General features: G+C 45.6%; 1 long non-coding RNA gene across 1 annotated transcript; it reads left to right on the top strand.

Moving 5' to 3' along the window:
* Positions 1-7,635: 7,635 nt before the first annotated feature.
* Positions 7,636-9,263, top strand: LOC106604952 (uncharacterized). The gene is made up of 4 exons (XR_006769884.1): positions 7,636-7,718; positions 8,733-8,774; positions 8,871-8,972; positions 9,126-9,263. It is a non-coding gene; the product is annotated as an uncharacterized lncRNA (long non-coding RNA).
* The last annotated feature ends 1,595 nt before the right edge of the window (positions 9,264-10,858 follow it).

Here is a 10,858-nt window from a genome sequence, read left to right on the forward strand (position 1 = left end):
TATTGACACAACCTGAAAGGCCGCTCAGCAAGGAAGAAGCCACTGCTCCAAAACTGCCATAAAAAAGCCAGACCACGGTTTGCAAGGAGGCCTACAAACCTGACTCAGTTACACCAGCTTTGTCAGGAGGAATGGGCCAACATTCACCCAACTTACTGTGGGAAGCTACCCAAAACATTTGACCGAAGTTAAACAATTTAAAGGCAATGCTACCGAATACTAATTGAGTGTATGTAAACTTAAATGTCAGGATTTGTGGAAAACTGAGTTTAAATGTATTTGGCTAAGGTGTATGTAAACTTCAGACCTCAACTGTACGTACAAACTATACCCCAAAATATGCGTGCGCTAGTTTTCACAAGTTTCTAAAAACGGAACATGATGTGAGAATGTGCTCACGTTTCAGAACTTTAGAACATGCGTATGCACATTTTCTAGTGGTTGAAGTATTGCATTGCACGCAGGCAAGTAGCCTAGTATTGTGACATGGTAAGGTTGGACCCAGGTGCAAAGAAGAGACCAGACGAGGAATCAGCGGTTAAGGATAAACATAATACTTTACTGAGAAATGGTAACGGAAGGATCACAGTAACACTGGGAAAACAACAAACACTAAGTCATGAAATCTCACTCAGAAGACAAACACACACGGCACATAATTCAAGCTTCAACAAAGGACAACAGAAAACACATCGCTTAACAGGGAAATCATAATGAGTAAATAGGACACAACTGAGTGTCGTTAATGTATCTAAGACGGTCTCTGCCGCCCTCTGGTGACAGGTGGAACCATGACAGTATCCCCCTTCTAGGAGTGGCTCCAGCAGCGGAGCCAGGGCGACCACCACGTAGTTGGTTGAAGTCCCGAACGAGACCCGGATCCAGTATATCCTGGGCAGGCACTCACTCCCGCTCCTTGGGGCCGTAGCCCTCTTAGTCCACCAGGTACTGCAGGGTGCCTCGTACCCGACGAGCCTCCAACAGACGCCGAACGACCATCGACAAGTTGAGGGGCAGGTGTGGTAGGAGAGAAGGGACTGGTCCTTACCAGCTTGAGACAGGAGACATGGAAGGATTAATAGACCTGGGAAGCTGGAGACGATTGTAACGATTGTCGTTGGGAATAGAGGACCAAAACGCAGCAGGAATGTGGATCAAATCAAATGTATTTTTATATAGCCCTTCGTACATCAGCTGATATTCTCAAAGTGCTGTACAGAAACCCAGCCTAAAACCCCAAACAGCAAGCAAAGCATGTGAAAGAAGCACGGTGGCTAGGAAAAACTCCCTAGGAAAAACTCCCTAGAAAGGCCAAAAACCTAGGAAGAAACCTAGAGAGGAACCAGGCTATGAGGGGTGGCCAGTCCTCTTCTGGCTGTGCAGGGTGGATATTATAACAGAACATGGTCAAAATGTTAAAATGTTAAAATGTTGATAAATGACCAGCATGGTCAAATAATCATAGTAGTTGTCGAGGGTGCAACAAGCACGTCCGGTGAACAGGTCAGGGTTCCATAGCCGCAGGCAGAACAGTTGAAACTGGAGCAGCAGCACGGCCAGGTGGACTGGGGACAGCAAGGAGTCATCATACCAGGTAGTCCTGAGGCATGGTCCTAGGGCTCAGGTCCTCCGAGAGAAAGACAGAAAGGGAGAATTAGAGAGAGCATATTTAAATTCACACAGGACACCGGATAAGACAAGAGAAATACTCCAGATGTAACAGACTGACCCTAGCCCCCCGACACATAAACTACTGCAGCATAAATACTGGAGGCTGAGACAGGAGGGATCAGAAGACACTGTGGCCCCATCCGATGATACCCCCGGACAGGGCCAAACAGGCAGGATATAACCCCACCCACTTTGCCAAAGCACAGCCCCCACACCACTAGAGGGATGTCTCTAACCACCAACTTACCGTCCTAAGACAAGGCCGAGTATAGCCCACAACGATCTCCGCCATGGCACAACCCAAGGGGGGGCGCCAACCCAGACAGGAAGACCACGTCAGTGACTCAACCCACTCAAGTGATGCACCCCTCCCATGGACGGCATGGAAGAACACCAGTAGGCCAGTGACTCAGCCCCTGTAAAAGGGTTAGAGGCAGAGAATCCCAGTGGAAAGAGGGGAACCGGCAAGGCAGAGACAGCAAGGGCGGTTCGTTGCTCCAGCCTTTCCGTTCACCTTCACACTCCTGGGCCAGACTATACTTAATCATAGGACCTACTGAAGAGATAAGTCTTCAGTAAAGACTTAAAGGTTGAGACTGAGTCTGCGTCTCTCACATTGGTAGGCAGACCATTCCATAAAAATGGAGCTCTATAGGAGAAAGCCCTGCCTCCAGCTGTTTGCTTAGAAATTCTAGGGACAATTAGGAGGCCCGCGTCTTGTGACCGTAGCGTACGTGTAGGTATGTACGGCAGGACCAAACCGGAAAGATAGGTAGGAGCAAGCCCATGTAATGCTTTGTAGGTTAGCAGTAAAACCTTGAAATCAGCCCTTGCCTTAACAGGAAGCCAGTGTAGGGAGGCTAGCACTGGAGTAATATGATCAAATTTTTTGGTTCTAGTCAGGATTCTAGCAGCCGTATTTAGCACTAACTGAAGTTTATTTAGTGCTTTATCCGGGTAGCCGGAAAGTAGAGCATTGCAGTAGTCCAGCCTAGAAGTAACAAAAGCATGGATAAATTTTTCTGCGTCATTTTTGGACAGAAAATTTCTGATTTTTGCAATGTTACGTAGATGGAAAAAAGCTGTCCTTGAAACAGTCTTGATATGTTCTTCAAAAGAGAGATCAGGGTCCAGAGTAACGCCGAGGTCCTTCACAGTTTTATTTGAGACGACTGTACGACTGGATGCTCATCTTGTTATTTATTTTAAAATAAAGAGAATAACAAAATGAAGAACGCACGAACAACAAAACAGTATTGTCACGCTCACACAGGCAAAACAAGAAACAATCTCCCACAACACCAAACCAAACAATTACCCATATATAGGACTCTCAATCAGAGGCAACGAGAAAGCACCTGCCTCCAATTGAGAGTCCAAAACCCCCCATCAACCTAAACATAGAAATACAACAAACCAGAAAGAACATAGAAATACAAAACATAGACCAAAACCCGGAAATAATAAATCAAACACCCTACTACATAAATCACCACCCCGAACCACATAAACAAAATACCCTCTGCCACGTCCTGACCAAACTACAATAACAAATAACCCTTATACTGGTCAGGACGTGACAACGATAGGTGACCGGGTTGATGCGACTCAGTATCTTGAATGGTCCTATGGAGCGAGCTTCCATGAGTCCACCTTTAAGGGAAGATCACGGGTGGACAGCCACACTAGTTGACCCGGTTGGAGGAGCCGAAGAGGCCTTTGGTGCCAGTTTGCCTGGTGTCGGGCAGATGAGCGGAGGAAGGAGGATCGTGCTGTAATCCAGGTGCGGCAACATCGTCAAATGAATGCCTCAGCTGATGGCACCCCTGCTTGGGCCTCTTGTTCAGGAAACGAGAGGGGGGGCGAACCCGAACTGACATCCGAACGGTGACAGTCCAGTGGACGAGTTCGGCAGTGTATTGTGAGCATACTCCGCCCAGACGAGGAACTTGCTCCAGTTGCTGGCCTGGGTGGAGACAAAACAGCAGAGGAACTTCTCCAGCTCCTGGTCGCCCGCTCCATTTGCCCAATCGACTGGGGGTGGAACCCTGAGGAGAGACTCACCGACGCCCCCAACAGGAAGCAGAATGCTTTCCAATACCGTGCAACGAACTGGGGCCCACGATCCAAGACAATGCACTGGGGAAGTCTGTGTAGTTGAAAGACATGGGTAATCATGAGATCAGCGGTCTCCTTCACTGAGGGAGCCGATCTACAACCACGAGGATAGTGGTAAGCCCTTAGGATAGAGGTAACCCTGTGATAAAGTCTACGGACAGGTGGGACCAGGGACAGGGTCGCTGTCATGAGGACTTGCTTTGGGCACAGGTGGAACAGGCCGCAATGAGGATGATGAGGAGGGAGGGTGGTGGCTTTACTGAAGGCCTCCCGGAGGTCAAAACTATTCGGGAGGGAGAGTGGAGAAGTCTTGGTCTTCAATGGATGCATGGGGATGTGGCGAGGCTCTAGGTGGGGGTCTTAGACATTTAGTCTGGCAGTTCTTACCACAGTCTAGTAGGTGTCCCGTGGACCAGGAGAGTAGTGGGTTATGTAGCGCTAGCCAGGGTACCCTAGGATAAGGTGTCCTCGGGAACCGTGATCAAAAGAGAACTAAGAGTCTCTGAGTGATTCACCCCAACCTGCAGTAGAATGGGCTTGGACTGATATTCCACCTGGCCAGAGCCAATGGGGCATCCATCGAGGGCTTGAATCTGCAGAGGGATCGGACATTTCATGCAGGGGATTTGTAATTCTCTGGCGAAGTCTTGATCAATGAACTTATCTGTGGCCCCGGAGTCCACGAAGGCTTGAATCTGGTGCTGACGGTTGTCCCAGTGGAGGGTTGTGGGTAGTGACAGATGGTGACTGGGTAGCCAGGGGGTAACTGCACAGCTCGTCAGGGTCTCCCCTTGTCCCGGCGAGTCCAGGCGTTTCCCATCAGCTCTGGGCATGTAGCACGGAGATGATTGAGACCTCCGCAGTAGAGGCAGCAGCCTTTGCGCATGCACCTGTCACTCTCCTGTGGGATCAGACGTGTGCGTCTGAGCTCATGGGCTCCTCAATGCTGGGCTTGGGGTGCTCAGGAAACCGGGATACTGGGGTGGTGTCAAAAAAACGCTGTCTCACGCGTTCTCGGATGTGGTTGTCGATCCTGATTTCCAGCATTATCAGGGACTCGAGGTCCTTTCCCAGTTCCCGAGAAGCCAGTTCATCCTTGATGGAGTTAGGCAACCCCTGGTGGAAAACGCTGACCACTGCCTCCGTAGTCCACCCACTCTCGGCGGCGAGGGTGCGGAACTCAATGGCGAAGTCACCCACTGGTCTGGCCCCTTGGCGGATGTTGAACAGTCGACTGGCCGCTTCTCATCTGCCGACTGGGTGGTTGAAGACTCGTCACAGCTTGGCAGTGAAGGCTAATATGGAGCTGCATGATGGTGGCTGCTGTTCCCACACCGCTGTTGCCTATGCCAGGGCCTTGCCCGAGAGTTGAGAGATTATGTTCACGTCGCGGGTATGGAGAGCCTTAATGGAGAAGCTGGGGGTCATGGTCAGCCTCACATCTGGGTACCGGTCTCAGTCCAATGGGCAGGTGGAAAGGACCAACTAGGAGATGCGGAGGATCCTGAGGAGTCACTGTCAGGACTGGCAGGGGGAGTGGGCCCAGTTCCTTCCCTGGGCGGAGTACACCAGAACTCACTTCATCACTCTTCCACCGGGCTGTTTCCCTTCCAGTGTGTACTGGGATACCAGCCAGTCCTGACCACCAGGAACCTCCTGCTCCACTTGCCCTGCCGGAAGCTGAGCCCCCGGTTTGTGGGGCCATTCAAAGTCCTCCGGAGGGTCAATGAGGTAACCGATTACAGCTCCCAACTAACTGCCGGATCTCACCCTCTTTTCACGTTTCCCTCCTCAGGCCGGTGGTTCTTGGTCCCCTGGCTGATGCCGTCCCCCACGACACCCCTCCTCCTCCCCTGGACATCGAGGGAAACCCCGCCTATGCCGTCAGATACCTCCTGGACTCTCAACGTTGTGTGTGTCGGCTCCAGTACCTGGTGGACTGGGAGGGGAACGGTCCAGAGGAGCGGTGTTGGGTTCCGGTGGATGACATTCTAGATCCCAACATCATCTGAGATTTCCACCTTCGCCGTCCAGACCGGCCCGCTTCTCGCCCTCAGGGCCGTCGTCCTACTGCTGGAGCTGCGCATCGGGGGCGGGGGGGTTACTGTCACGTCTACTCCCGATCCCCCTCTCCGGGGCTCGACGTCGTCGGTCTACTAACCACAGGTCCTGGAAACCCATCATTACGCATACCTGGCATCCTTCATTATGCACACCTGCGCCTCATTAGGCACACCTGAACTTCATCAATTCCCTGATTGCTCCCCCTTTATCTAGCACTCCGTTGTAATCACCCATCAGGCAGTATTGTTTCTGTGTTCATGTTCAGACACTACTCTTGTTTGAGTATTCACGCTGTTCGTTAGTAAACTCACCGACTGCACTTGCTTCCTGACTGCCTGCATCTTCGTTACAATAACTGTAACAGGATGATGGCTTCAAAGGAATTATTTTTATTTTTGTACAAATTTTTGCGTAAAGTCAACGACAGTGTTCCTTAATAAATGGAATCTGTGAGCAAAGAAAATAACCTCTTCACCCCCAAGTTCTTATCTTTACTTTTTCCTACCTAGTGTGTCAGTAATTCTCTGGTTGATGTGTAGATTAACCTTGTTTGAAAACCATGTTGTGGGCATCAGTATTTTCTGTACACGGCTCATCACGGGGAAAGCCAAGTGTTGTGCATGATGTGGTTACGATGTTTGGATTGATAACTATTTGACCTTCTATCAGCATGCATTGTAAAAGATGATACATCTGTTTATGGCCAATGGTTAAGGGCATTTTTTGTTAAATGGGCAATCTGCTATTGCTACATCCATTTTTGTATTAATGATATTCAGCCATTGATTTAAGAATATAATTTATAAATGCCTTGGGAGTTTAGTTTAACTGTATAGTCCCATCAGAACCCAAAATATGAGTGTGCTTTTTACTAATCGATCCAATAGAAGGTCAGTTCTTGCATCCATTGATGAATTTGAGAGTGGTTCCATTTTTCCAGCCCCATTCCTCAGCTATTTACCCAAAAAGGTGGTGGGGTGACCGCTTTGCTGTTTGAACTGCAGATTGCCCCTGACATTTAATTGTGTTAGCCAATGAAGCGGAACATGGTGGCGAGAGAGGCTACTGCCAATAACAGGAACGACAAACAGGTTAATCCTAGGATTTTCCTCTACCTTCTGCATTTTGTCAATATATTCAATTTGTTATGTGAAGTATGTTTTGAAATGATATTGAGAGCATGCTGTCCTTAAAATTATATGGGGAAAATGTATGGGGCACTGATTTTATTAGTCTGTAAGATTGTCAAAGGCTCTTTTTTGCAAATTAATTGGTAGTTGAGATAATAAAAGTACAAAATAATTACTGTTTCTATATTTCTAGCAGAATGGAAGATCACTCTAGGAAATACCACACAGACAATGAGATTTCAGTGATATGTGGTTGACAGTGGCACTCATGCCTTGGCATCTGACTAAAGTGGCCTGTGTGGGGAAAATAGTCTGACAAATAATTATAGTGAGAAAACTGCCATCAGGGATTCCCCAGTTGTTTGGAAATGCCAATAATGGGTCTTAAAAGCTGCCACACAGGTCCAGAACCAAATCATTGGGAACCAGTTGTTTATTCGGGTTTCTCAATAGAGAAATGGCAATGCACAAAGGCATAATGCTTCTTCTGCTGCTCTCAATGATGATTAGTCTGGCCACCTCATCTCCAGCACCACTTCAAGGAAGACCTGAATATGAAACTGATATCAATACAATTAAAAATGTACTTGAGGTAAGGTAGTTATTATTACACTAAAACCTTTTTAACAAATGTTCAAGTCCAGACAAGTTGTAGCGATTAAAGTAATGTAACTAATGTTACCTGTGTTTCCTGAACAACAGAATTGTCATGAAGGCTGCAGCACATCTGGAATGGTGAGTCCATAACAATCTCAGATAATTGGCTTAATCTTTTCTTCACTTCATTACACTCTATCTTTAAAAAGCGTCTCAGTGCCAGTCTGATTCTTGTGTACACTGTACACTTCATGAAACACCACTTTTTGAGCAGAGAGCTAAATAATCTCTAATCTGTTTTGTGACATTGCTTATCTTAATCAGAATACACACAGTTACAACATAGGGCAGCCTGCTGTGGTAGGCTAACTTCCTCTGGTGTCTCATTTCAATCTGCAAAACATATTTCATATCTTAGTATATTCAGTTCTAATGTAATGCATTGCTCTCTGATAAAGGAATATTGACCTAAATTTATGTTTTGTATTGCAATACAGTGGTTATATTAAACAGTTCTGTACTGGCAGTGGTACAATTCTGTATCCAATTGTCATACTTGAGTAAAAGCAAAGACCTTAATAGAGAGTGACTCAAGTAAAAGTCACCCAGTAAAATATTACTTGAGTAAAGTTTAAAAGTATTTGCTTTTAAATATACTTAAGTATCAAAAATACATGTAATTGGTCAAATATACTTAAGTATCAAAAGTAAAAGTATAAATAATTGAAAATGTCTTATATTAAGTAAACCAGACAGCCTCATTGTCTTGTTTTTTAAATTACGGATAGCCAGGGGCACGCTCCAACACTAAGATATAATTTACAAACGAAGCATTTGCTTAGTGGGTCCGCCATATCAGAGGCAGTAGGGATGACCAGGGGTGTTCTCTTGATAAGTGCGTGAATTGAACCATTTTCCTGTCTTGATAAGCATGAAAAATGTAACTTGTACATTTGGGTGTCAGGGAAAATGTATGGAGTAAAAAGTACATTCTTTTCTTTAGGAAGTCAAAGTAAAAGTTGTCAAAAATATAAATAGTAAAGTACAGATACCCCCCAAAACGACTTAAGTAGTACTTTCAAGTATTTTTACTTAAGTACTTTACACCACTGTGTACCAGCTTCTTTTTCTGACACTTAATTTTCTCTGCAGGATCTAAAATGCCGGTGTCTCCAAATCCCCATCACATCAGTGGTAAGCGACGCATAATATGTACATTGGAGTTGATACAGTAGTCATTTCATCCAATGTGTACCTTTTATAACCCTTTTCTTCCGTTTCTTTGAATAGGAAACGTGCACACCAGACTACTTCAAACAGGGACTTGCGTCACTGAGTAGTGTGCATCCTGTTGCATGCTTACTGATTAGAAGATTGAAGTTATGGTCCAAGGTAAGTTATTTTCCTTAAACATGCACAGAATTGCTCTTAGACTATAATGCCATTCTGAATATGGCAGAGATAACTGAAGAGCCATGAAATTACCATTACATTGCTTACATTTACAACGATCTTACCAGATGTATATGTTATTCTCTCTCATAGCCGGGCTTTCAGCAGCTGGCCCCTCACTGTGAACCAGTGGTGTCTCCACGGGTGTTTCTGGAGCAGCTGAGACAAGTGTTCCAAGGACTGAACAGCATCAAACCATAACAAAATGATTTAAATATTCTATATTTATAATGTATTTATTTACTATTTATCAATTTGAAATTGTACGGCTAATGGTTGAATAAACACCTGAAACAGACATATCTACTCCTGAGTTTGCTTTTTCTCTATTGACTTGATTGTGAAATGACCAGTAAATTAGATAATGTAGGTCTATGTATGGCAAAGTGCATCACAGATAAATCTGTCTAAAGAATGTTCTGGCCATAAATTGTATTGACCTTTCAATCATGATTATTGGCTGAATCAAAGGACACTTCTTTATGATTAGAAAAGAAGATAGGCTATTCCCTAGTCCGTTCTGGACTTGGGGACTGTGAAGAGACCCGTGGTGGATTGTCTTGTGGGGTATGCATGGGTGTCTGAGCTGTCAAGTAGTGATGACAAGTAGTGATGCAGTCAATCTTTCCTCTATTGTGAGCCAGGAGAGATAGGTCCTCTTTGTGGCACATGGCCATATGACTGGACAGTAGTCTAGGTGCGACAAAACTAGGTAGGACTTGTTTTGTTCATAGCAATGTCAAGAAAGCAATGCAATGTCATGAGGGTCTGAAGGAGCCTTGTGAGGCCGTAGTCTGCAGGCACCATTCATGAATTGCGATACTAGAGGGTGCGCCCCTAGTGATGCACCCGCAATCTGGTCATGACCCATAGAGATATATACACTTTAATGTAGATGGGGACTTCCATGCAGTCATAAGCTCCTGGAGGAAAGTCAAAATGACAAAGTGGGCAGGAAGATGGCAATTTTGCATGGTCGACATACCACTTCCTGTACACATTCCACCCTAGTCAGTCTTAGACTGTTCTCTCTGCTTCTGCACGGCAAGCGGTACCGGAGCGCCAAGTCTAGGTCCAAGAGGCTTCTAAACAGCTTCTACCCCCAAGCCATAAGACTCCTGAACATCTAATCAAATGGCTACCCAGACTATTTGCATTACCCCACCTTCTTTTACACCACTGCTACTCTCTGTTGTTAACATCTATACATAGTCACTTTAATAACTCTACCTACATGTACATATTACCTCAATTACCTTGACTACCGGCACCCCCCTGTATATAGTCTCAGTATTGTTATTTTACTGCTGCTCTTTAATTACTTGTTACTTTTATTTCTTATTCTTATTCATCTTTTTTATTGTTTTAAACTGCATTGTTGGTTAGGGGCTCGTAAGTAAGCATTTTACTGTAAGGTCTACACCTGTTGTATTCAGCGCATGTAACTAATACGATTTGATTTGATATACAGGTCAATGCCAGTACCTTATTTAATGTGGAGGGCTACTGGAGAGTTGAGTTTGGCTTATACATAAAAAGTGACTGGTAGTAGGATATACATGTAAACAGGAGTAATTGTCACACCCTAATCTGTTTCACCTGTCTTTGTGCTTGTCTCCACCCCCCTCCAGGTGTTGACCATCTCCCGCATTATCCCCAGTGTATTTATACCTGTGTTCTCTGTTTTGTCTGTTGCCAGTTTGTTTTGTTCGTCAAACCTACCCCCTTGGCACTCCAGTACCGCTTGCCGTGCGGTAGTAGAGCGAACAGTCTATGTTTGTATAAATACAGTTGAAGTTGGAAGTTTACATACTCCTTAGCCAAAT

The sequence above is a fragment of the Salmo salar genome, chromosome ssa05, assembly GCF_905237065.1.
Source record: "Salmo salar chromosome ssa05, Ssal_v3.1, whole genome shotgun sequence".
NCBI lineage: Eukaryota > Metazoa > Chordata > Actinopteri > Salmoniformes > Salmonidae > Salmo > Salmo salar.